The sequence below is a fragment of the Neolamprologus multifasciatus genome, chromosome 5 (genome assembly GCF_963576455.1).
Source record: "Neolamprologus multifasciatus chromosome 5, fNeoMul1.2, whole genome shotgun sequence".
NCBI lineage: Eukaryota > Metazoa > Chordata > Actinopteri > Cichliformes > Cichlidae > Neolamprologus > Neolamprologus multifasciatus.
The window spans coordinates 29,848,414-29,874,490 of NC_140443.1; the positions used below are offsets into that span (position 1 = coordinate 29,848,414).

General features: G+C 42.0%; 1 protein-coding gene across 8 annotated transcripts in view; it reads left to right on the forward strand.

Annotated features, from left to right (window-relative positions):
- Positions 1-380: 380 nt before the first annotated feature.
- Positions 381-26,077, forward strand: part of sulf2a (sulfatase 2a) — a 49,498-nt gene continuing 23,801 nt past the window's right edge. The window contains exons 1-4 of one of the 8 annotated variants that reach the window (XM_085161297.1): positions 381-625; positions 1,773-1,857; positions 21,480-21,545; positions 22,751-22,809. The gene's annotated coding sequence lies outside the window, so the exon portion shown is untranslated. The other 7 variants (XM_085161294.1, XM_085161293.1, XM_085161292.1 and 4 more) reach the window with 7 other exon arrangements.

Genomic DNA, 26,077 nt, shown 5'->3' on the forward strand with positions numbered 1-26,077 from the left:
GGAAACTGCTGGGGTTCATGTAGACGGAGGAGGATGGAGGATGTATTTGGAAAAGGGGGATGTGAAGGGATTAAGTTAGTATGCTAGATTATCCCACCCACCTCAAATCTGGAGTTCACCCCCGCAGCCAGCTACAGTTTAGATTATTTTATTTTATTTTTTTAAGAAATACGCAGATAATTTGACGCCTTTCAGTCAGTCCTACCAGGTGAAAGTACACCACAGCAACTCCTGCCTGCCTGTTGTGAAAGTAGCACACTAAAGCTGGTGGCGCCATCTTGTGTGTCAGGTGGGTATCTAAACACGACGTGTCAAGAGATCCTGACAGTGTGCTGTGTGTTGAACAGTTATCCACTTATAGCCGCACTCAGCACTTAGCTAGTCCACATTTTACTCGACGGCAATACTTTAATACGATAAAACCGACGATACACATACAATATATATATATATATATATATATGTATATACATCATTTATTGTCAAGAAAAACAGAAGCGACACATAACTATTTGCTCTTTTTCCACTATAAGACGATGTTGGTAATAGTCGGTAGAGGTCGCTGCAAGATAATGCTAGCCCACGTCAGGTCGACAACACCGGGCAGTGAGGATGTGACCGTTAGGTATGTCAATGTAGTATATTTGTAGGAGAAAATAAATACTAAATATATAAGAAGCCAACGAAAAGTATGCTTTCGTTTTTGATTTAGATTTTTTTTTTTGCCATAACCATATCATGAAACCGGTAGCAGGCCCTGTTGTCTCCTTAATAAACTGCTCATGTTTTACAAGCTAAATTCATATTTAGATTATGCTTCATCCCAGCTGCATGTATACCTAAAGAAGTGGTCGGTAAAGTTCACAGTGTGTGTGCTTTCTCAGCAATGAGTGCTTTAGCTAGGTTTGTTTTGCTTTGTTTTAGGAATAAATCACATAAAAGTGATCTTTTAGGCTTGTATCTGAGGGTTTTTTTTTTACCCTTTTTTTTAGCTGCATGAGTCACCAATTTTGTGTTTATTTAGTAAAACAACTCATAGACGCACGTTGTGTTGCACTAGGAGACTTAAAGGGCAGTTAATAGGTTACCACACTCAGCAGTCAGTGAACTGTTTCCTTTATGCTTTAATTAAAATAAGATGCTGTTATTCCTCCACCATGCTATTTACACAGCAACCTGTTTTGGGTTTAATGCAAGTCATATACACAAACACAGTCATGATGCACAACAGCGAGATCATCAGCTTTTATTCGATGGCAGTACTTGCCCTTGGAGCCAGTGTTTGCCTGCTGCTGGTCTATAAATCTTATCTTTGTTAGACTAACAAACAATGAATACAAACTGCTTGTGTTTGCAGTTATGTCATGCAGGAGAACACTTTCATCAAGCTGTGAATGTGATATTAATAGACTGCGAGTGATGTTTGAGAGATTCAATAAACTGAATGAATTATAAATGATGTGTCCCGGAAAATATTAGCTAACTCTAATCTTTGAACAAAACATTAGAGACCCCGAGAACTGTTTCAGCCTCCCTCCATATTGCTGCAAGACAGCTAGCATGGAAAGAGACAGGCTGGTGTCTGTCAAATACTCCCACTGTTTCTCCCATCCTTTCTCCATCTGCCTCTCCCTTTCACACAGAACCCAGACTCAGGTCAGCGATATGGCTCGGACAGTTGTTTGGGGTATCTGGGACATCCATGTCTCAGTGCAGCTGTCACATTAAGGTCCTTCAAAAAGCTCTGAATTATACTGTTATTCTTTTTATAGGCACACTTGTTAAAGAGAAGAAGCTCTGCATGACAGAGGTCTTCACAGGGGAGAAACAAGGCTGGCAGATGGAATCATTCAAAAGGTAGGGAAGCCCAGATTACAGATATTGGTTGCAAGGGGAAGAATTCAGATCCTCAGAGAAGCTGATGTGCTTACTCAATATTTTGTAAGATTTCTAATGAGTACTGGTCCCCTTTCGGAGTGTTAAAGTATAAATCTTTGGTATCACTTTAGGGACTATCTTCACACCAGCTTGTAATTACAACTGACTATAAAGAGGGTAGAGGTAATTCTTCAAGTGCAAACACTCGGTTAAACAGGCAGTGTCTCAGTGTGTACCTGGCTGAAGTACAGCGACTGTACATTATGTTTTTCTTCTTAAAACTGTAGCCTCTCGCTAATGTCAAAGTATATGATGTGATTTGAAAATATTGCAAGATAACCTAACTGCAATTTGACGACGAGGTTTTTAAATTTAGTCTTTTTTTGGTTGTTTTTTTTTTCTTTTTCTAATGAAGCTGGATCATTGCATTCAGTGCATTCTCCCTTTCTTTTATACGTGGGACAGTAGTAGACTGACATTCATACTTCCATATGAACATGTATAGCTTGTTTTTTCTGGCATAAACATTCAACTGGACTCATGGACGAGCTAATTAGACATTTTAACGTTGTCCATAAAACATAATTTTCAGCATCATAACTTAGAAACAGAAAGGGAGATAATGTTCAAGTTTCACACCTAATTAGACCCTAAAGTCTTTGACGGTCCTCTCTACACAAGTCTGTAGAAACATAGATGTAAACTGCAGCTTGACTGGAACGAATGGTGACAATTCTATTTTAAGGATACTTTATCTTGATACTTCTCCAGTGTGACCTACATGCTCAAAAACCTCAGCGGAGTTTGTGTGCAGCATGGATAGGAACTAATAGGTCTAAACTCTTTTGAGCTGTTTCAGTTAAAGATTTCTGATATTGTGCATGCTGGCGCACTGATGCATTGTTATGACTCGCTGGGATAAAAGAAAAGAGTCTCCAATAGCAGCTGTGCTTTTTTCTGCTATAGTAAATCAAACAAAGGTCTTGTCTTTCATTGTTACTACGAGCTAAATACTTGTGTAGACTTGAGATAGACTGTTTCAAAGAGCACGCTTTCGCTATCTAAATTCTCATTTCCATATGAAAATACCTTTGCGTACCTTCCAGAGAGCATAAAGTGATTACTGCTTTATATTAAACTCAGTATAAACATGCAGTATAACAGGTAGCACTTAACTGGATTACTGTAATCTAATTATAAGACCTCCCTCCCAAATCTCTTCACGTTCGGGAGTCGTCCTCATCGCAACGGTAGATTTCTCTTGTGCACACTAAGCTCTCTGTGTGTCGAACATAATGTTTCTGCTCCTCTGCTGGTGTGCCTTTATCTCCCCCTGTCCCTCCTATCCATCCATCTGTGCTCTTCCCTCGCTGACTTTGTCTCTCCTCTGAGTGTATTCCAGCCATATTGTAGTTTGAAGTGTTTCTGCTACTAATGAGCCGATTGTTCTTGTGTTTTGTTCCCCTCGGGGAGTGTTGTGTAGCTAACATTCTGCTCACAACCATTTTAAAACATATTCACTGCACCAGGGAAGGATTGGGGGCCAACAAAACAATAATGCCTTGGAGCATGTACAAAATGAAAAATGTGTTAATGACAGTCGCACCAGCGAAGTGACAGCGTATTCTTTTCCTGTCAATTAGACCTTGGTTATTCAAAAGCAATTTGCAACTCCCTGCAGAGTAAAATGTGTGCCATCTCCCAGGCCTTACACTGTGATTGTGTAAGTGATGTATTTATTCCATTTCTCTGTGTGTGTCCTAGTTTGCGATAATATAAAGGTTAGAGACAAGCCACAGCACTAAATCTACACAGTTTTCTTTCTCATGAAAACACAGAAAATATATATGTAGGTCTTTTTTCAGGTGTGTGTGTGTGTGTGTGTTGCACTCCTGCACAAGTGCGGCCATAATGCTACAAGGGGTATTGATACAGCTGGCATTCAAGGCCCTGATTAATTGCCATGGCATTTGGCTGTTCTTGGTAAATGCCATATCCCATGCTGAGCGCTTGGTTAATGGATGTCTGCCCATTGCAGGCCCAGCATTGTCCCTTTCTTTTCTCTCACTCCTTCTTTCTCTCTTGCACCTATTCTTCTTATCCATTTGCTCTCCTGCCTTCTCCTCCACATGTGCTTCCTAAAGGTTAGCTGTGCTTTATCAGCAGGAATAGATTCACACATAGACTGGTCTCATGCAGCTCAGACGTCCATTCTATTTGACAGTTTTTTCCAGAGTAAGCTCGACATACAAGGGCTCAGTCTCGTCTGTTTCCACCAGCACCAGTTCAAATGTAGCTGAAGGTTACATCTTCTCCCTTTTCTCTTTGATCTGTGGTAAATGTGTTGTGATAAGAGCTGAGGAGAGAGCGCTACCTTCAAGTGTGTGTACTCACTAAAAATTCTAGTTTGTCTCTATATCTCTAAGAAGAAGAAAAAAAGATATGAAGAATTAGCTCTCGTTCTCAAGTGAATTACTTTGCTCTATCTTAATGAGGTTTGCCGTGTCAGAGGGAACAGTTCAGAGCGTGCATGCTAAACAGACTGAAATTGGAATAGAGTATTAGCTCACAACTGCAAAAAATACCTTCTCTCTCCAGCTCTAATTCCAACACTGCCACGCAATTATCCATATACACAATTTTATCTTGTCACTTCCAAATGGCAATATTTTTCTCTTCCCTTTCGGAAAAGTAATTCCAAAATCTAATTAACTGAAGAAAAACATGTCACCAGTATTGCTGGAAACATCAAATGTAGTTATGCAAATGGACCCGTGGATTGTAGAATGTGATTTGACAGAATCTCATTCTGGACAATTCAGGTCCAGATAGTACGATTACTCAGCCATATCTGAGTGAAGGCAAACAGGGAGGGATGAGGCTGGTAATTTATTGTGTTGGTATTTCTCCTGTTTGACTTCAGACAGCTCATTAAGGGGCGAGGTGTCACCCAGCTGGACAGAAAGACAGACAGGAGCGTTCCTCTAATGGGCCCTCCTCTGCTCTGTCTGCATCAGCTCTTTTCTGCATTTTGCTTTGCTGGCTTAATCTTCGACTTTTAATATTAGGTGCCAAATAAGATTTTACACAATTCATCATTTCATTTCTCATGGGGGAGAGAAAGGTGCTACTTCATCCTCCCACTTGTCTTTAGTCTGCTTACAGGGCTGTTTTAGGGCAGCAGTGGAGCAGTGGCCAGAGGGCGGTGATAAGAAAAGGATATATGCCAAACATTTCTTCTTCAGGGCACATTGGAAGGAGATGACGGCGGCTGTGTTATCACAGTGTGCTGTACAGGTGTCATTCTGCCGTAGCTAGCTGGCAGCAAATGGTCCATATGCCGCGAGATTGCTGCAGCTCAATTCCCATTTGTCTCTGCTGTTAGATGTGTGCTCATGTAAACACAGGCAGTGAAGGCTTTTAACCATAAACCGTACAGTTACATAACTGCAAAATCTAAACCACAAAGAGAACATCAGAGCCCAAATTAGCCTCTTGAAGAAGAGCGCGCAGAAGTTTTCTAATGATTTTGAAACATTTAGTGCTATAAAAAAGTAATAAACATACTCACACATTAGGGGAAAGCTCCCAGCAGTGTTGCCCTCGCCTTGTGATGTGAGTCCTTACACCAAGCCCTTCCCCACACCCTGACAGCTCCTTATTGCACGCCAGCCAGTGTTTGTTTGCACACACAGAGAGCCATACAAAAAAGATGTGAGGTCTACTCTGGTGCAAACAAGTAATTAACTATTGAAGACACCCAACACGCCTGCTTGCTAATCATAGCCATTTAAAGCTGCTGGCTTTATAATTCAGGTCATTCCTCCACTACAGTGAGTGCACAGATTACAAGGATACTTCAAGGTACTTGAAATTCCAACAAATGGTGAGAGTCCCGTGTGACTGAGTGTACGCATTGTTTTGTGTTACAACAGGTGTGCAAGTAGAGTGGGTTTGTGATGCGACGTGTCTCCAAATAAAGATCTGAGAATATGTAGCGAGCAAGTTCATAAAAAATGTTCATTTAATTATATTGTAAAATTCACCCATTTCTTAGTAATTCAGCTCCTCTGTGGAGCCGCCCTCACATCATTTTAAAGTGATTACAAATGTATTTGTGCTAAAAACACTGGGGTGTCTTGTTAGTTAAACCCACAAGCACTTCTTATTTAATATGTGTGGCAGATATTACTCTGAGTGTTGTACATTAGGAATGCAAATAACATCAAAGAGGTTTCGGTTAATTAGCTGGAGATGTGAATGCTGGCTGTGGTCCATATCGGCTTGTGTTCCTTGGGACCGCAGACCTCGACGGGGGGCCACTCTTTGATCTGCGGATCCCACAGTCTGCTAACAGTTCCCTAGCCGCTGCGCTGCTGCTGCACATGCACGGATGGGAACGAAATGTGTAGCTTAGTGTTTGCTTCTGTACACATGAATGAGAAAATCTGTCGTCCACTTTTTGCAACACTTTCCTTTACTGTGAACCTATAAACACTCGAGGTGTTTAAAGGCCTGGAGACTCTAAGTTAGCTTAGATTTGTTTGTGGGGGGGTTGTTTTGTGTTTTTTGGCTTTTTCCTTCATCATAAAATTTCCAATTTATTTCTTTTCATTTTTATTTATATATCACAAGTTCACCATACAAGTTTTCTCAGGTCACAAGACACTATAGAACAAAGACTCTACAATATTACGGAAAGAAACCTAATGATTCTCTACAAGGGAGCTCTTCCACTCAGGATTTTTATTTATTTCTCAGCTTCAATTTGGTTACTTCCAAAAGCCTGTTTCCAATGCAAAGGTAATGGATTCTTTCAGCATATCTACATGCATGTAGTAATTATGCCACAAATAGTTTCAAAGGTTGAGATTTGCAAAACCAAACTTTGGATTCCAAAGACGTGTCATGTTTGTGTGTGTGTTTGGAAGCGCTCACCTTCATTCATGTCATTCTGTTGTGCTTGCTGTCTTTATTTTCCCACCAGGGTTCTCTGTTTATATACCACTTGCTGATCCCCCCTTGTTGCTGGATCATCTTTGTACTGTCAGTAGTCAACCACAGGAACCATTTTCATTTTGTATTCCCTTGTTTCTTCCTGTCAGGTGTTTTTGGATTTTTTGTGTTTTCACCTTCCACTTGCTGTTGTTGTTAGTTTTGTTTTTGTCTCACTGTGTAAATGTGTAGACCATTCTCTTTTAGACTGTTTTGTTTCTATTTCCACATCCTAAATCTTTTTTTCTTTTCTGAAAAGTTCAAAAAAGTTGAGTAAGCAATGTCCTCTGGTTGAACTTTAGCATAAATAAGTCCACAGGTCCATGCTGAACCGTGGACCTATGGACTTATTCATCCATAATATAGTGGAATTGATTTATTTTTGTTTGTTTATTTGAATTTGTAAGCAGAGAAGCGCTGGCAAGTCTTCTAGTAGTCTTCAAGCTAAGATTATCATGTGCCTAGTAGTAAAAAAAACATCCTCAAGCCTCTTCCTGACTTGGCTAGCTAGTGGCCCAGTAGCCTACTGCCTGCACCAGCTTCCAGCCTGTTGCCTGTCCCTGCTTCTTCCCAATGGCTGATCTAGTTTCTGAAACAATCCAGATGGTTAAGCTGCCTCTGTTTCCACACCACCCTGCTCAAGTTTCCCAGGTAGCTAGCCACTAACTGGTGAGCCACCTGTCACTTCTAGATCCTGAGTATGTTGGGACTTCTAACCTCCTGCCTCGACCACTCCCTATAATTGCAAACCTCATGCCTGATTCCACCTACAGTTGTTCTCAGGAGTCCATTTTGAAGAGAGCACACACTAGAAAAGGTGGTTCAGTAATGTCAAGGTTTCATAAATGTATAAATATCTGCTGACGCGACTGACCTAACATTTGCCGTAGCCTTCACCTATTCTTCCTGTAGCGTTGGCTGAACACCTAGCTAGGGAACGTGTGTCTGTCTAGTAGTACTCTGATCTTTAGTGTCCAGAGCACCCACCTTTGAGGTCTTTCCTTCTCAGTAGGCCACCTACATGGCCTTCAGAGTGGTTCCATCTTTTCTGTTGGCCTCCTGCCTGGATCCTATAGTGTCTTCATCTTTACTTCTGGCCTCCTGCCTGGTTGCCAGAGTGTATTTGCCTTCATTGTTTGCCTCCCACCAAATCCCTTGAAAGGGCTCAGCCTTCACCACTAGTCATCCTTGTCTGCTATATTCTGGCGATATCTTCATGAGCAAGAACAGATGCCGTATCCCCATATTAAAACTAGTGCTGTCAGCGTTAATTTCGTTAAAATGACATTAACGCCCTAACCGCATTAACGTGGCAAATCTCCGTTGGCGAGTTAGCGTGGATCGCCCCGTGCGTGGGGCTGGACGGCGCTAACGAGCTAACCGCATTGATGCCGAGCAGATGTCAGTATCTGCATTTATGACAGCCAATAAATGAAAATTAAAAATAAAAAGACAAACATAGGAAGTGCATGCACTGCTCTGTGCTTTGAAACTTATTCTTGTGTATTGCTTATGTCTTGCAATAATTGTATCCCCCTGCATCAAACAAAGTGTGCAACAGTGCAAGTGTGCTGGCATTGTGTAGTTCATCCACCAGAATGCACTCTGCAATTTCCAGTTGACAAAACTGTAACAAAGAGTTTACAGTGTAAACGAGTAATCCACAACTTTTTGTAGCAGCAGAATAATATTATTATCTTAGTAAAAAAAAGTCTTTGTTGATATATCAGTTTAAATCACCAAATACTGGTACCTGTATCTGTCTTAAAAATCTGATAACAGCTGATACTCTATTACAAAATAACATAACCAACATAACCAACATGTCTTGCATATTCGGGATTCATTTACTGCAACATCTGCAGTCAGGATAAGCAGTCACACAAAACTGGTCATCATTTCACTAAGTCAACAAGTTTCCCTGCACTTTCACATGAGAAGGATGGTGTTGGCAGCATCTGACTGATTTCAAACATTGATAAATGTACGGGCAGCTAAACTGTACTATGGGAAAAATATGAAGAGGTTAAAAACATAATATAGTAGAAACTGAAAGCTGTGTGCTTAAACATTTAGAGCAAAAGGGAGTACACATACCTGACAACGCTGCCTTTAGTCATACTGGCAAAGAAAATGAATCATTCAAAAGTATGTTTACTTTGTTGACTCACTCACTCCATGCCTGTTGCACACAAACACCAAATAGCCAGTGAAAATATAGAGTATCACATAAAGAAAGAGAAATGCACAGTTTTTGACTTTCTGTTTCCTTAATTATATAAACTTGGGTTTATGAGTGAAAAAAAACATTATGCAGGTACACGAGGAATACGGAAAAATGGGGATTCAGTTTTAGCATAAGCACCATTTGAGCATTTTCAATCAGTTCAGTTGCCTTTCCCACCTTCAAGTAATGCATTTGGGTTCTTTTATACTCTCGATGCACAGCGGAAGATTTATTCCATGAAGCCCTGAGTTCGCCTCCCCCTGCTGGCTGATGATCACATAACATGGGCTCGGTTAGCAAGCCTGGCAGGGTGTCCCAATTCTAATTACTATGTGTTAGTACACCATGTAGTAATGTTGACAGCACACTGTTTTGGCAGGTCGACAAATCAATGGAGTGTACTATTTTGTACTAACAAGAACAATAGCAAGCTACTGCTTAGGTACGACAGTCTTTTCCAAAATATTTCGAACTGCCAGACAAAGGCATATCTTATATTGTTGGTAACTAGATAAATGTTTTCCATGTCTACACGGATAATCAAACCTGTTCAACCAGGACACCATTTTTTAACTTTTGCTTTCCTTTGTGTGTCTGTGTTTGTTGTTATTTGTCCTTGACGTTTTGAGAGTTCTGTGTACGACCTAAAAACTAGAATGAAATCTGTAGTTCTTGTCGAACAAAGGGAGACAAAGGCTTTCCCACAGTTGTTCTCTTGTAGATTTTATATTTTATTGCAGAGCATTTAGTTGGTCTTATTCAGACTTTCTTCAGTGTGAAATAACCAAACGCTTAGCAATTAAATTTAAAATCTGCACTGAGGACTTTGCTGAAGCCTCTGTTCTTTTTAATTGTACCATTCAGATTTGTGGGACATTCATAAATGAATTATAACATCACCTCAGGGTATGGAACTCGGCACTAGAAAACAATGGCCGCTCATAACAGACTTATGAACTATTTATATTTTCAGTGGGAGCGTGTGATGTGGCAGTGACAGGAAGGATGAAATAAATAAGAGGAAATTACATTGGACATGACAGGGCGATGTGTGGCATGGAGGGATGTAATGATGTAGGGCTAAGTCAGCTAATCTATTCTGCTGTTGTGACGACCTTCTGTGCCACAGAAACATGCACCGAGGAAACATCCGGGAGCAATGAGCACAGCTGCAGAATGTGATTCTTTACACTATTTGTATTTGCAGTAAGTTAAAAGAGTTAGCCCCTGGTCATACATATGTTTAATGCTCTGATGTGTGTGCACAGTGTTTCTTTCAAGGTCTTGTATTCTTAGGATTTTTATTATGTTTAAGCCTATGCAAGCTAAGGAGGATGATAGACTGGGTAATTTGGTTCCCTGCCTCTGAAGCTGTGTGCTTGGAGGTTTACTATTATAGCTGCAGTCGTGTTTTTTTTATTTTGTTTTTTAGGAGAACTTCTCTCATCCTCAGTTCTGTCAATCTTGTGTCCTGAAGTCCCCATGTAGTCAGCTCCTGGGTTCCTCTCTTCTTTTTCTTGCTGTTTTCTCTCTGTTTCTCATCATAATGTGGCTGTGGTGATGTAGTGCTGTCTCAATGCACAGGACCTACTTGTAAACACCCTCAGATCAACCAGGGATTCATAAATGCACAGAGGCCAGGGTGATAGTGGTGGTGAAGAGAAGTCAGCCTCGAACCAAGTGGCCCTTACCAAGAAAATAATAGGAGTAGAGCTCTCAAAGATAGAGAGCGCGGGTGAAGAGAAGGCAGTAAGAGGGTCTGCTTCATTTGCACCGAGTCCTCCCCTCGTCATGTAGCCAGCTGGAATATTTTTATCAGCCTGGCGCACACAGTGCAGAAAGGAAACGAACTCATTTGTAAAAGCACACTCACAGCCAAGGACAAGATCTCAGCATGATAGAACAGAGCTGTCTTTTTGTTCTATCAGAAGTGAAATCATTCATTTTTATTTATGCACCTGCCCCACCTTATCATGCAAAGGTTGTGCACAAGGCCTTTCCCACTTTGTGTCAAATGAAGCAGAAAACAGAAATGTAAAACGTGTTCCCCGCTGTCTGGACCCTTCCTGTGCTGAATTTTCTCTGTGTCAGCATAAAGACATTTATTGTCTTTCTTCGCATCGTATTTTAGTCTTTCCATTTCTTTCCGTGTCTTTTCTTCCTCGCCTCTGTGGAACTTTCTTCGAACGCAGTTGGACTGAAAGAAGTCACCTTTGTTTAGATAGAGAATTTACTCTGTCTGTGCATTATCCACGATATTCATGGTTTACATGTCTGTTGATTTGCATGAAGTTATAAGTTGGTAGGATGGCACAGCTTAAGAGTGCGTGAGAGGAGGCAGCAGAGACGGAGAGTGGGCATCAATTAAGCATGTGCTGAAGTGGTGTCACTGGGCTGCTGTGTTGGCATGTCTGCACCGTTCAGGAAAAACATGGCTATCTCTGGGGCATTGTTTGTAATTCGGCATGTAAGAGCAGCTAGATGGCTCCTTTATGTAAGCAGTCCCAGAGTCGCAGACAAAATCTCATATGCATATATTGAAGAAATAAATAATTTTACAGAAGTATATTTTGTTTTAAGATTATTATGAAAAATATTAGAGCAGCCTAATCCATTTTTACAAAGGGCTTATGCTTCCAATTGGCTTGTGTGACAATGCTTTTGAATGTGTTTTTTAATCAGGATTAGTGTTGAATGAATCTTATGTGGAAGCAGGAAACATAATTTCCTTCATCCTCAAATGGCATGCAAATCCCTCGCTCTAAATTGTTTGTTCTTCATCTCCAAAAGGACAGTCATGGCCGGAAAAATACTGTTTGATTCATTTATTTATTATTTTTCCAAAACAGCACGGTTTCATCTCTTTGCAGCGACACAAATAGCCTAAGTATGACAAAGTGACAGATAGATGATCCATTGCAGACGATGTAATTGAAAACGCTAGGAGGGGGTGGACAATTAATCTCTCTTTCTCTCACTGCTTCGAATTTCCATGGAGAAATACCTCAAAATGCAGATAATTGATAAGAGTGTTATTGATTAGATGGTTTGGGAGGGGAGGCAAAGAGGTGCAGAGGTTTTCCATCACTAATCTTTCTGGCTGTGACTGGATCTAAATAACCTGCAGAGAGGGATAAACAGGCGCATCCATCATGGGATGGCTGGTGGAGACAATGATGAATGCCTCCACCCTCTGCCACCCTCCGCTGCACCTCTCTTTCCTGGTCAGGGATAGGAAGTGACACCGGCACTCAGGAGAAATACCAGGCTTCAACTGAGCAGGAAAACGCCTGCTTTAGCTCTGCTGTGATGGAAGGACTCGGGGCAGACTTTCCGTGCGGGTTGTTAGAATTATCCCCAGCCCTCTATCCCCTTGTCTCTGTGAGCTTGTAGGATTATCCATCTTGATTGATCCTGTTTGTTTTGTCAGAAAGAGAATCAGTTTGGAGGATTTCTGAGTGTGTGAACTCTCCCATGTATCCCTTCTGTGTGCTTGTATATAAATTGATTGTGGTGTGGGTTTCTTTTCTATCTGCATGCCCATGCACTGCGAGCCAAATCCCCTGTGCTGCTTCGACCCAGTGAGCAGGCGTGCCCACGCCAGCTCTCCTCAGAGGTGCCAGTCTGATAGATATGGTGTGTGTGCCAGGCTGTGCCTTTTCCTCCTCAACCCTGCAGCACTAAGATTGATCCTCTGTTCCCTCCCATTCTTTTCTCTCTTTTTCCTCTGTGTGCCTCTGCCTTTATGAGACTGTGAATAGGTGAAGCTCCCAGGCTCCAACAGATGGCCGGAGCTGCCCTGGTTCACTGTCTTGCGTGGATGCGTGCACACAGGCACACACACACGGATATATATGCACACACACAATGCCCACAAGCATTACTGCCCTGTGAATCAGACCCAACAGGAAGAAAGAGAGCAGAAGCACAGCTAAAACTAATGGGTAACAGCCAGGTAGGAAGACGGAAAAGACGTGCTCGAATAACAACAACAATATTCCAAAAGAAGTGGACAAAAATGCTGCTGAGAAAGGGAGCGAGGGTGAAATTGAATTGTAGATTGAGGGAGCCTCTCTCCTCCCTTTTTCCCTCCCTCTTTTATTTATCTCATGTGAAACCACGCCTCCCTCCTTTCACTTGTCAGTGCATCTATAACAGTGAGCTGTCTGCACCAGGCTGTGTGTGGGGTGAGACGATCTCCTCGCTCTGCTAGTACAGCGGACCCGATCTGACCGGACCAGACGAAACTGGATGGTACTTGACTGGCCAAACAGGTGTGTGCATTTTTATCTGTGCCTGTGTGTGCATTTGTCATAGATGACTGGGGACAGCATGTGTATCCCTCAGTATGTGATTGCTTGTTCTTCCACAGGACTTGCTTTCAGAGTAGCGTATCTAGAAGGTACAGTGCTGGAGCTTTGCCCTAGTTTACACTTGAATGCTCTGATCCATTCTGTTCGCCTCTGAGATTTATGCGTGGAGTCGCTAACGGCACTGCTTATTGTGGTAAGAGAGATGGGACTGTTCATCGGATGCACTGGAGTATCTGGCTTTGAATCGGAGCAGTAAGGGGATAAGCTGCTGTTTATTTGGTGGAACAAGTTGGTAGTTTGGGGGCTTTAATTTGGTTTTTAAGCGATTGTCTCTAAAAGTGTTTGTCATGTTTCAGTATGCCTTATAATATGCCACCGAGAAGTAGCTTTAACAGCAGCTGTGCTGAGAATCTGCAAGTGTCTACTTTATTCACTGAAACAAGTCAGTGCAGCTTTTACTGTTATTTCGTCTGTCTTGGTGTTACATCCTATTTATAAACTTCTCTTTGTCCTCATATTTCCCAGTGTGGTGTTTTGAGAAATGCTTTCATTGCTTTGTATTTACTCAGCCAAATATAATCCTGACTGTTGCTGAATACTGTGTGGTGTAAAATCAGAGTGAAAATCTGAACTTTTTCCCAAAAAAAGACCAGTCCAATTTTGAATGCTTTACACTGAGTAAACCTTAATTTGCAAACGGACTCCTTCGTTCTTGAATCGCCATTTAAATGCAGCCGCTGCCACTCCCGTAAGAACCTGCACAGCTTTAGTCTGGTCCCTGTGAATGTACTCGTATCACTGTTTTAACGTCTTTATGGGTCAAAAGGCTGTGTCACCACCAAGTGGTGATGGTTAAGAGCAACAGAGTCAGGGGATGAGGACTGACCTAGTGGCTGCAATATTTATGACAGAGACTGCTGAACGTCCCGTGTTCTTTGTAGTGATATGGGATGAACAAATGCAAAGATGGAGGAATGGACGGAAAGTCAAGAAGCTTCAGAGATCTGTTCTTAAAGCATTCATTATTTATCACAACGCACTCTGCCATGGAAGCTCTAACCCCCACATCAACTGGCCTCTTTTCACACTAAGATGCCAGTGGACTGAAGGAGGATGCTCCTATTTATTCTACCTGTCGGCTAATCCCCGGGGTGTATAGCATAAAGACTCCATCTTTATGCTATACACTTACTCTCGTGCACATGCACACACCTACATGATGTTTTGTTCATATTTATGTTTGCACACACTAAGCAGTAATTGCAGGGTTACACTCACTAATGTAATGTGAAATTACAGTCGCTTATTTGTGCTGACTTAATTGCAGACATGTAGCGATTGCACGTTCAGTGCAAAATTTGTGCTCATGCACACCCAGCACATGCAGAGCAGTCAACCATCAGCCATTTTCCTCTTAGTTTTGTTCTTTTGTTCACACACTCTTTCTTAGACACATGAATTCCACACACACACACAAAAACAGGCACAATCAGTGGGAGTGACGACCTTGAGACCTGTTGATGTTGTTTGCAGCGGCCGTGTTGTGAATACATAAGAGGCCATGTGGGGCTCCCGGCAAAAATGGGGTTCTTGACACGCAATTTGTAAAAATGGCTTGAAAATGTGCAGGAGAACTAGCGATGTGAGGCTAGTGTCAAAGTGAGACAGCAGCATGAATATGTATTGTATGTTAATCCCACACGCTTGACTCAAGCTGTTGATGAAAACAGAGGACACGTTCCCCCATCTTCACTCTGGGGAGGAAGCGCTATCGACAAACCTATTGTCAGCGCAGCCTCATCCCTGGGCACGGGGGCAGAGTGGTGACAGGTGGCAGATATCGGTGACAGCAGCCAAGGTGACACTGCAGGATGGGCTCTGAGGGCCCACGGGCGACTGGAGCAGCGCTGGTGTCTGCTCTTTTTATTGCCACCTTGACCTTTTGTGGTTATACACAGGGTGGTTAGATTAGAGGGTCGTAAAGCTAATGTCACCCATTAGCTTCATTCAACCCTCTGTATGCGATGGTTTACTTCACCTGCTCCATTTCCTGGCCCCTTACATTTCCTACACAGTCTGTAGCTAAAATGTTCCCGCTCCTTTTGTTTTTAGGCATATCTTCACTTAGAATGACAGATAAACTCACTGGGCTGCCATTAAAGTGACAAGAGAAACTTCCCCCACAATCCTCCTCAGTGCCACTGTTAGAAACGCAACACTGAATAACACACTTGTTTAAGCCTAATAACTAAACAGACTGTGTTACTTACTGATATAGTAGAAATAATACCATATAAATTTCCTGTTTAAATCTCTTGTTAAAAAAGTGCATGCCGGCCCGAGGTTTGCTCTTGTTTTTGGTCCCTAACACTCGCCACCTTCTTCTCTTTTTATTTTCTTTTTATCTCCCCCGACGGAGGAATGGGGCTCATTTTCTATTGTCAGGTAGAGTTGTCACAGCTACTGTTGTGGTTGCATCATCCAGCAATTCAGCTACCTGGGGTAAGCTACCAATAGATACTGAGGAGAACAAAAGAGCTACTCCTCCTGTTTTGGTTGTGTAAACCAGAGGGCAGCCATAGTAAAGTCAGTCTTATGGCATTTGCGGTTAAACATTGTTGTTATTCTATAGCCTCTACTTGTGCACTCAGCATTTCTTTTAGAATGATTAATTAATGGCAAAATTGGCTGTTTAAACATAACATAGTCCACTGAAAAGAGGCAGAAAGGAGGGGGTGGGAAAACAAAAACCTAACGTATACCGACACGTGAGACGAAAAGATGCACTTAGACCTTGTGATATATCGGCTGTGGCATTAATTATATATTGGGCTTGATGAATATGTTGGGTGTATACGACTGTATTCAGAGATTTTCAAGTAAAACACTGCTTCATGTTTTATAGGAAATATGTTTTCAAGTTTTAACCAGCAATCTAGGGTTGTACTTCTCACTGAAGAGCACAGAGACCCTCTTTATCCAGACAATAAGTAGTGCCCACGTGAATCCCTGTTCATCTGTGTCTATAAGCTGCTGTTAACAGGTCCTGCTGAGGCGGCACCAGGAGATCAGTATGTAAATCTGAGAGCTTCTGCTCCTCTCAGCTAAAATGGAAGAAAGGCAGAAGGACTCCTTGAATGAAGCATCTCAGACACTCCTCTCTGAAAGCACAATGAGAAAGAAGCACAGTCCAGGACTGATAGGAGCACACTGGTGAAGTACATCGGTGTAGTTCTTTCTCCGTGTTTGTGCCTGTGTCGCGTCGGATAAGTGTGCGCTGTGTGCAGATGCAATTCCCACTGTTTATGTGTGGAAAGCCATTCGACTTTTGTGTGCGAATGCAATCAGATTTCAATCTCTTCCCTCTATATGGCTGAGCTGCTGCGGCGGAGGTGCCCCCACGGGGAAATGTAATTATACCCTGCTGGCCACAGAGTACAGGCTTCACTGGCCTATCTGTCTCAGGAGAGACAGCGGCTGGAGGCCCCTTCTCACTTGCAATATCAAACAGCAGCGATGTCACTAAAGCCCTCCTATATCTGTGAATTTTGTATTAAATCCGTGCTCCGCAATCTGCTCCTCTAATCAGCTTTTAAATCCCGGGGTTATCTGTGGCCTTTTGCAACAGTTTTGTTACAGTTGTGAATAATTTATGACAGAATTAACTGCGGTTGCTAAGAGCAGTGATTGGGAGATTTCAGAACACAGCCAATATCTGACTCAAGTTCAAAGCCATTTTTCTCACCTCTTTTTTTCCGTCTGAGAAGCGAAATCTTATCAGCGCAGATGTAATTATTGTCGTAATTGCTTTCATCTGCATTTTCTCCACCTGCGTCCTTCATGAATGGCATTGAAGAGTTTTTTTTATTGATTAATCTCTGATGTATATTCCTCTCATCCAAGCATGTGCTTCTGTTTTCTATAGCTGTGGCTCCTCTGCTGCCTGCTCTCAGCTTTGCTCTGAGGTGTGTGCTGAGATGATGTCCATTAGTAAGACAAAACAAACAGACACACCCCACTCTCCTGAATTTAGGCAAACAATCAATGAGAGCACTCAGATAACAGCAGACTAAATGGCCCATTGATGTTATGATTAAATGAATACAGGATGCAGAGATGATGGTAGGACACACCGGCCCAAACCGACTAAAATATATTATTTTCTCTTGTGGAATTTATATATACTGTACAAAACATCTCTCAAACCCTCCTGCCCTGTTCAGGCACTGTGCTCAGGACACATGCCTCACAGTCGATCAATATTTTCAACTCCCACTCTTCCTCTGAACACTGAGGTTTTTGGTTTGTTTGGATTTTCTTTAGGAAACTTTTTCTTGGTATCTCCAGTTTTTTCTTTGCCCAAAGGCTCCACTGTCACTGCTGCAGGCTGCTCTCTTCTTGTCATTATGGTCGCTTCCCATTTCAGCTCTGCCAAGCCAGTCATGGCTTACTGATGTAAAGCAGACTGCTACCAGTGCTGGATTAATGGTGTATTACACATTATTGGTCATTTATAAAAAATAAAAAAAATAAAAAAGGTCACACAGCTGTTGATTAAAAAAGCAAGCTTTGGATGCTTGGTTGGGAGCAGAATACGCTGAGTTTTTGTTAATAGAGTTGTGTTAGCATGTTGCATCCACTCCAGGAGCTTGTTGGCTTTTGATGTCCTGTTCACAGAAATGAATAGTTGCTTCTGTCCTGTGCGCATTTTTTTCTTTTTGTGCAACAGTTTTGATGTGCATGTCTCCATTTCTCAGCTGATTGGTCTATTATGATGTTCCTGTGTCCCACATGGACTTAAATCATGGATTATTCACAAGACGCATTTGGGGGTTTTTCTGTCTCCCATTACTGAGATAATTAAAGAACCTAAGTAATGCAAGTAGGGACAAAATTGTTACATTCATAATTATAATGTGATTGCTCTTCTTAGGAAATATAATGTCTTACATTACTGTGTTGCAGACAGATAAAATATGATTACAGTGTAGTGTTACTTTGAACTCCAGTACATTACAAAATAATAGATTGAACTGATCAGAGTGCTGATAGGCATAATGAGCGCTGTGTGATCTCGTTTGACAAAGGCTCAAATATGATTTAAAGCAAAGAAGAAATGAATAAATTTTAAAGAGAGAGAAAATGAAACAAAAAGCTATGACAAATGTGGGATATTCTTTAAGTCTTTGTTAAATCAGGAACAATGAGTTCAGCAGCAGTGAAGATTCCAAATGGAAATACTGAAAGTTGAAGATTTTACCCAGCAAATTTCAATGTGTCATCCATTTCATCATGTTGTACCTGGTCATGGTAACTTATCAGATGTTCAGCTGAGCCAGAACGCTTCTGTCTTCTTCATTTCCCTGATTTGCTACACTCTAGCTCTACCTTAATCTCAGTTTCTGTGTTCTTCGCCCTCTCTCCATCCCTGTGTTTAAGTCACAACTGCATTTTCCCACCTCGTTGCGCACCCTCACCCCTCCCTCGTGCCTCTCCCTCAGGGTGTAGCAGTCATTGTTGTGCCAAATAAGGTTTATGGAATTACAGATCTCTGAAATTGGATTTTCTCACTCCACCAAAGCACTGGGATTACAGATTTAAGCCCGGGTGCACTGGGGCACAACTGACCTGTGACTGAAGTGTTTTTTTTTTCTGGCTTCACCCCAAGGTGGCAGATCAAGAGATTGGTGTGCCAACAGCTCTGGAGTGAGAAAGGCAGGCAGACAGGCAGATTCTTTGTATCAGTATGTACCTGGCAATTAAATAGACTCAGAGTCAGACAGCTTTTTGGCTTGTGTGTCTGGATTTCTATTTCTCTCATGTCGACCACTCTCACTCTTACACACTCCTCCACGTCTGTCCTCACAACTTTGAGTGTGTTTGATCTAATTCTCATCTAATGAATCTTTTGATCTTCCTCGCCTGACACCCAGACGCATCCCAGATTTCTACATCCCAAAGTAGCTCAATTCGTTCTAATCCTTAAAATCTGGCTGCTGGTGAAGCAATTGATTCCAAGTGATGTACAAAGATTTGCACTGTCTGCCCGAGGCTTGTTTAAAGAACTGTGGGATTTCTTAACTAACCTTGATCCTCCCCCACTCCTCCCGTCCCCTACAAATCTACCTCATCGCACCTCTAGATCAATTCTGTCATTATCGCTCAAGTGATTGTGCATTAACCACAGTTGGAGTGAGGAAGCAGACAGCGCTGTGAATGCAACATTAAGATGTTGGCAGGAAGGTGGTATTCATTAGAAGTGGTGGCTTTGTGAACTCTTAATTGGAGAAGAGATAGGAGTGAGGGTAAGGGATCAATGGAGCCAGAACTGAAGTTTCAGTCCTGACATCAATCAGTCGCCTCTCAATGAAGAACGCAACTAATCAAAAAAACATTGCCTCAGGCTTCCAGTTATTTGCCCTCACAGTCAAACGTGATCAGGATCACTGTAAAAAGACAGCTCATTCCAGCTTATCTGGAGGATGAAGTCAGCTCGTAGCTTATATTTGTCAATATTTGCTTCAAAATGTCTTTACTGTTTTGGTGTAAAACTGGCAAGAACCTGAAATTCTCTTCACAGAAAGGAATATTAAGCGAACCCCTGGTGTATTTTTACTCCACTGCTAAAAATAGTATCTTCCTCTTCATCTTGCCATTGCCTGGGTAATAGCCATCTTTCTGCCGTGTCACGTTTTGATGTATCATTCTCTTATTCACATCAAGGACAAGGCCAGGTGTCACATTTTCTCTCAGTTGCCACGCTTGTCGTGCTTCCTTGTCACCCTTGGCCTGTTCCAATCCCCTCCTTCCCTCATCTCCCTCTGTGCTTATTTTTTTTATTAAATCTGTCACTTCTTTATCTCATTTGCAGCCTGCTGTGTCTGCTGAGTTCTGCGAATGTATGTGGATATCATTTTTCGCCACATAAAATCCTGTCAAAATAAATAATGCCTCTGATGTTTTGTGTTGTCACATCACTGAAATTCTTAGCTTTAAATGCCTATTCCGGTTACTTGTATGACTACTACACACTTTTAGATGGACAGATAAACAGGCACAGGTGCACAGACTCACCTCTCTTTGATGCCCATGAGTAGCTAGGAGTGCTGGCTTGGGCAGGGAGCAGCTGGGGTCAGAGACGTGCCTTGGCAGCGAGATGACAGTGAGCTTTCCAGCATATTCTTAGCTATGCTTCACATACCAAATGGCTAGGGTTTTGTGTGTGTGCGTGTGTGTGTGCACGTGCATATGCACATCACCACTCTGCGTGTGCAAGACACCTCATCAAAGATTTCACAGAGTGTTATGGAGATGTCGAAGTTGGTTTTGGCTTGCCTCAGATGTTTACATGCTGGACACTGACACCTGTCCAATCAGAACAGGGATCAGACAGCTCCATTCCTGTCAGCATGTCTTCACAGACAGACACCAAACAAGACCTTGCAGCTTACAAGATCACAACTGGAGACATTTGAAGACATGTAGATAGTGTTAGACGGCAGCTTGATGGAAAGAGGAGGGTGAAAAAAGCTATTTTTCTGTAGCTCCACTGCTTCTGACACCTAGTATAAAGATTTCATAGTTTGCCTGGCTGAAATTTAGCAGCAATTCCATAGTGTTATGAAGGCAAACGGGTTGTTATCACTATTGCTAAAAGTGTCCCAGAGAGTAAGAGGTAATTATGTTAAAATCAGATCATTTATATTCTGGTACAGGTCTAATTAAACCACCTCCTGAACTATTGCCTGCTTCCTCAGGCGTCACAACATCCATCATGCATGGACTATCTTGTTTGAATACCATGTGTACACCAGATGTTCTCAGTCATTGGGCTATGTGTGAAAGAAGAGTAGCATTTCAGAGTGGCATCTAGACAGAGTACTTAATGGCATTTTTTTAGGGTGGAGAGGAACAAATCAAGCTGGGGTCAAGCATTAAAAAAATATTTGTTAAAAAAATAATGCAGTGGCAACAATATGGAATATTCTGGCTTTGTTTGAGCTTCTAAACTGAAGTAACATATGGTCCAAGTATTCAACCACTCTGGACTTTGTGTTTGCTTACAGGATTTGGCAGTGAGAGGCTGATTTCTGTGGGAGAGAACATCTTTGGCAGCTTGTTTAGAAAAGAAGGTAAGGATGTTCACCTCTCAAAGAGAATTTTCCATCTGTTAACATCCCCGTGGATGGAGTTTTGTCTCTTTCCCACAGATAGGTTTCTAAAGATGTGGATCGGTGCATGTCTTTACGTTTCTTCGCGAAATCAAATCACACAGATTTGGTCTTTTCTGGTTATCTGATTTTGTACTTTTTGGGTATCACACCTTCATCTTCAGAAATAAGTCAGGGACTGACTTATTACCTTTTCCCGTTACCATGGATTCTCCTTATTCCTGAGAAAACTGCAGGTTACGGTTAGTGTCAACACTTTATTCCCTACAATGGGGATGAAATCATCTCTTCCAAAGACATCACGTTGCTTCAGCCAGTCCCAGAATCACATCAGCTCATTTGATCTGAATGCCAGTGATTACCACTTGGTTCTGCACAAATAAAGGCATGGTTGTTATTGCTTCTGCAGAGAGGGACATCATGATGAAAGAAATCTGTGGGTGTTTTGGTTGCTGGCCACAGCAGATGGACCCTCATCAATAGAAATGGTAGTTATGAATAGGAAAAAAAGAGTGACATGAATGCTGTAGAGTGTTGGGTGAGGTGAGACTAATAAGCTGGTTATAAAGCGTAGACTTTTTATGAAAAATCACCTCCATCCCCTGTGGCTTTGGGTTAGATTAATGTATTATCTAAACAAGTAATGATAGGACTGGACACATTTTATGCTTTAAATTAGTTGTTAGATGTGTCACTGTTACTTTGTCCTGATTTCCAGTAACATAGTCGAGCTGCTGCTATGATCAGAGTCATTCTGTGTGAACAGTTGGATAGCTGCAGAAGAAACTGCTCTCTGTACATGTGGGTATATTATTTGCACAGCTGTGTACAGCTGTCTCATTACCACTTGCAAAAACATCAGCATGCAGGGCAGTTCTCCTTTCTGGTTAACAAACAACTGCTACAAAGGCCTCCTAATATACATGCAATAGTTTACTGTTTTGTTTGTGAAGACAATATGCCTCACTATGAAACTTGTATTGACAGACGATTTAAGGCAGCTCAGCTCTGATATAGCTTTATGTTTCTGTGACACTAGCAAGAGCAGACAGGTGAATGATGTGCCTTTGCTAAAATATTCTGTTTGAGGACTGATCTCCACTTCAAACCCCTAGTTTGAGGACAGCATTCACCTCTCTCTTTCTTCCTCCTCTTCTTCCTGGTAGAGAGAGCCTTCGGCAGTGCAGGATAAAAACCAAAAGTCTGCTAGAGAAACTCTTCAAAGGTACAGTTCATTCGCTGAATGAAGACCTCATCAATTCAGCCTCTCCTCTTAAACCAGTGTCCTTTCCACAGAGTTCTGGTTGTTTACGAACAAAGTTGTTTGATATATCTCCACTATTCCTTGCAGCTGATTGCATAAGGTGCTTTTGATATCGTGTGTGTGACAAAAGGATATTTTTCCCTAACCGCTTTGGATTAGCCAGTGGTGGGTGCAGGTTTCTTACATCCACCCTAGGATATTTGATGCACACAGCAGGGGTCTTGGAGCATTTTCCTGACCCTCATTTTCCACATCAGCAAGACAGAAACTCCCGGCTTGCTTCCATGCACCATCCTGCCTTCTGCCCACTGATTAAAAGTCAAATATTAAAGTGCTCTGTTGTGACCACGGCCTAATTGATTCTTTCCGCCGGGTGCACACAGAATGGGCTGACAGCAGGCGATACCAGGCTTTGTCAACATCGGGCATGCTGCCTGACGCTCAGGACGGCACCCCAATAAAGCCTCCTGTGAGTGTGCCAACCTGCGGCCCCACGCACACTGAGGCCACTCGGCACTCCGGCCAAGCTTTATAGTAACAACAGAGGCAGCTCATTCTTTTGCTGTGTGTCAGCTTCCATCAGCTAGCTGGGAAGCCCACTTTTTATTTTTAAGGAAGTTGCTGCCTGTGACAAAAGTGTGTGTGTGTAGGTCCACACTTGAAAAAAATCCCTTTAGCCCACTTGCATAACCACTCATCTAACTTAAGCAATCTGGGGCGATGGTGCTGAAAGGCGCATTCAGCTGAATGCAAAGTTCCACAAAGGGCCCTCTTCTTTTTTTCCCATCCCCAGTTTCCTGCCGTTAAGATAATTGCTTTAATAGATATTAATCACAGCTGTGTTTAAAAAGGAGCTTACAAAACACACGATGACACCGACTATCTCATCACTAGTCTGTGATAAACGCTGGATAGGTGTTGGTGGTTCTGTTTGAAGTCTTATCTCTTACACTCTATGAGCTACAGTGTAGGAATCACATTTCTTTCAGGTGCTCCCTTATCCACAAAGGCTTGCCACAGCAGGTAGCTTCACATGTTTGATTTGACAGACTTTTTTTGAACAAGACGTCTCCTTCTAGAATTGAACCATGGATCCTTTGTTTGTTAAGTAAATGTGTAAACCACTACACTATAGGACCGACTAAACTGAATTTCTACAGCAGTAAAACAGTGCGTTTCTCCACTCTTTATGTGAAAGAAATGCAGTGTCCCTGTGCCTCTCTTGTCGGCTTACCCTATGAATTTACTGGCCATTTTATGTACACCACGAATTGGCTTTGCTCCCCATCTATTTTTAATGATTTCTGACTGCACAAGAGAGGGTTACAGTGATCTTAACGCCATATGATGTTCATTAAATGCAGACATTCATCTACAGCATTTTTCTCATGAATGTGATTGACCTTTTTGCTCAGTGTGAACCACAGTAAAAGGGTATAGGTGCCTATTAATCGCTTCATGGTTGAAAAACTGGGCATAGCTCCTATCCTGTGTGGTGCTTTATGTTCTGTCTGAGCTGATAGGAAGGCATTATGAGGTTTTGTGTGGGTGCAGCGGTCACAGTGAGGTAATGGTGCAGTGATTACGCCTTTAGTAAAATGGGGTCGTGCGCTGCACTCTTTGCAACACAAGGTTGATGAACTCCATCCCAGCGCTGTTAATTGATGCCTGATTGAAGAAAGTGGGATAAAACAGAGAAATCACCCAAGAGAAAATGTCAGCAGGTTGCAATTAAACAAGTGTAGGGTATTTTGAAGAGGTTATCAACAGAATATATACAATTTCCAATTAGGAATTTAAATTTCTTTTCACATCCTGTTTCAGTATGATCGATTGCCAGCCCAGCTCTGGATTGGTCCCTTGGCTGCTTCAGGAGTAAAGGCCACTGTGAAATAACCACGATGTCCTCTGAGCAGGGTTTCTATTCTTCCCCCATCCTGTTACTTCCCTGCTGCAGATCCCAGGAGAGGTTCCAGAGGCTGAGTGGGGGTCATGATCACACTACAGGAGGGCGACAGCTGGCTGCCTTTCTGACAGGGGTCTAATGGAGGCCTAATAGGAACTAGTCAAGTTCCAGAGGCCTCTGCTTTGACCTTGAATTTTGCCTGTGGAGGCAAGTAAAGAGGAGGATGAGGGATGGAAAAGGGAAGTGATATTATAGAAGCTGACAGGCAGGTGGTTTAAACACCTTACTGGCTCTCTGAATCTTTTTTTTTTTTTTACCTTTGATTGGGCAAGTGTGTATGTCTGTGTGTCACCATGAGTCAGAATACATTTTAAAAAGTATATATTACCTTAAAATTTATTTAAATATTATTGGGTTTTTTTTTTCTTTTTTATGTTTGTTAGAGATTGTTCTCTGGGAATAATTATTGATATTATAATTGTGTGTGTGTGTGTGGGGGGGGGGGGGGGGGGTATTCATATATATGAAAAAAATAACTTTTTGTTTTGCAAGTAACTTTCAAGTTTGAATAATTTCATCTTAACTTTAGTGCATTATTGCCATATTTGAAATGCAACAACGTTTTTTTTTTCTTCAAAATAACTTAATTACAAATCGTCTGGATTTTTAAAGCAACAGGTTTGAAGGTTATTAGCTTTGGCCAAGTGCACTCAAGCAGCTTTCTTTCACTGCATATTGATTGGACATAAAATGAAACATATGGATCCAAAGCACAAGGAGACAATGATGAATTCAGTTCAATCAATTGTGAAAACCCCTAAAAAATAACTGTAATTATGAATATTTAATATTAGCCTTCTTTCTGCTCTTACTTACTAATATTTGTTCACACATGTAAGGGTGTGTGTGTGTGTGTCTTTTTCAGTCAGTAATTCAAATCACAGGAAAGTCAGGCCTGCAGGGACAGCTGATGAGCATTATCCACAGTAAAGAGAGACCCACTCCTGCCTGATCAATCTGAGCTCTCATTAAAAGGCTGCCAAGCCCTTTGCAACCCAATACAATATCAATACTGTAGCACCACAAAGGGACCTCCAAAGCTGTTAGGCAAGTCGCTGGCAGCTTAACTGTCATTACTGGGTGGGCACCATGCCAGAGACCCCCTTTGTGGGCCACTTAGGCTCCCCCCATGGTCCCAAACACAGGTCAGGACAGACAGATGGGCTGTCTGGGCAGCTGTCCCGAGGAAGAGATGGAGAGAGATGGATGCCGACCTGTAGAGGAGGAGACGGCCTGCGCTCTCTCGCAGTATAGAGGGATGAT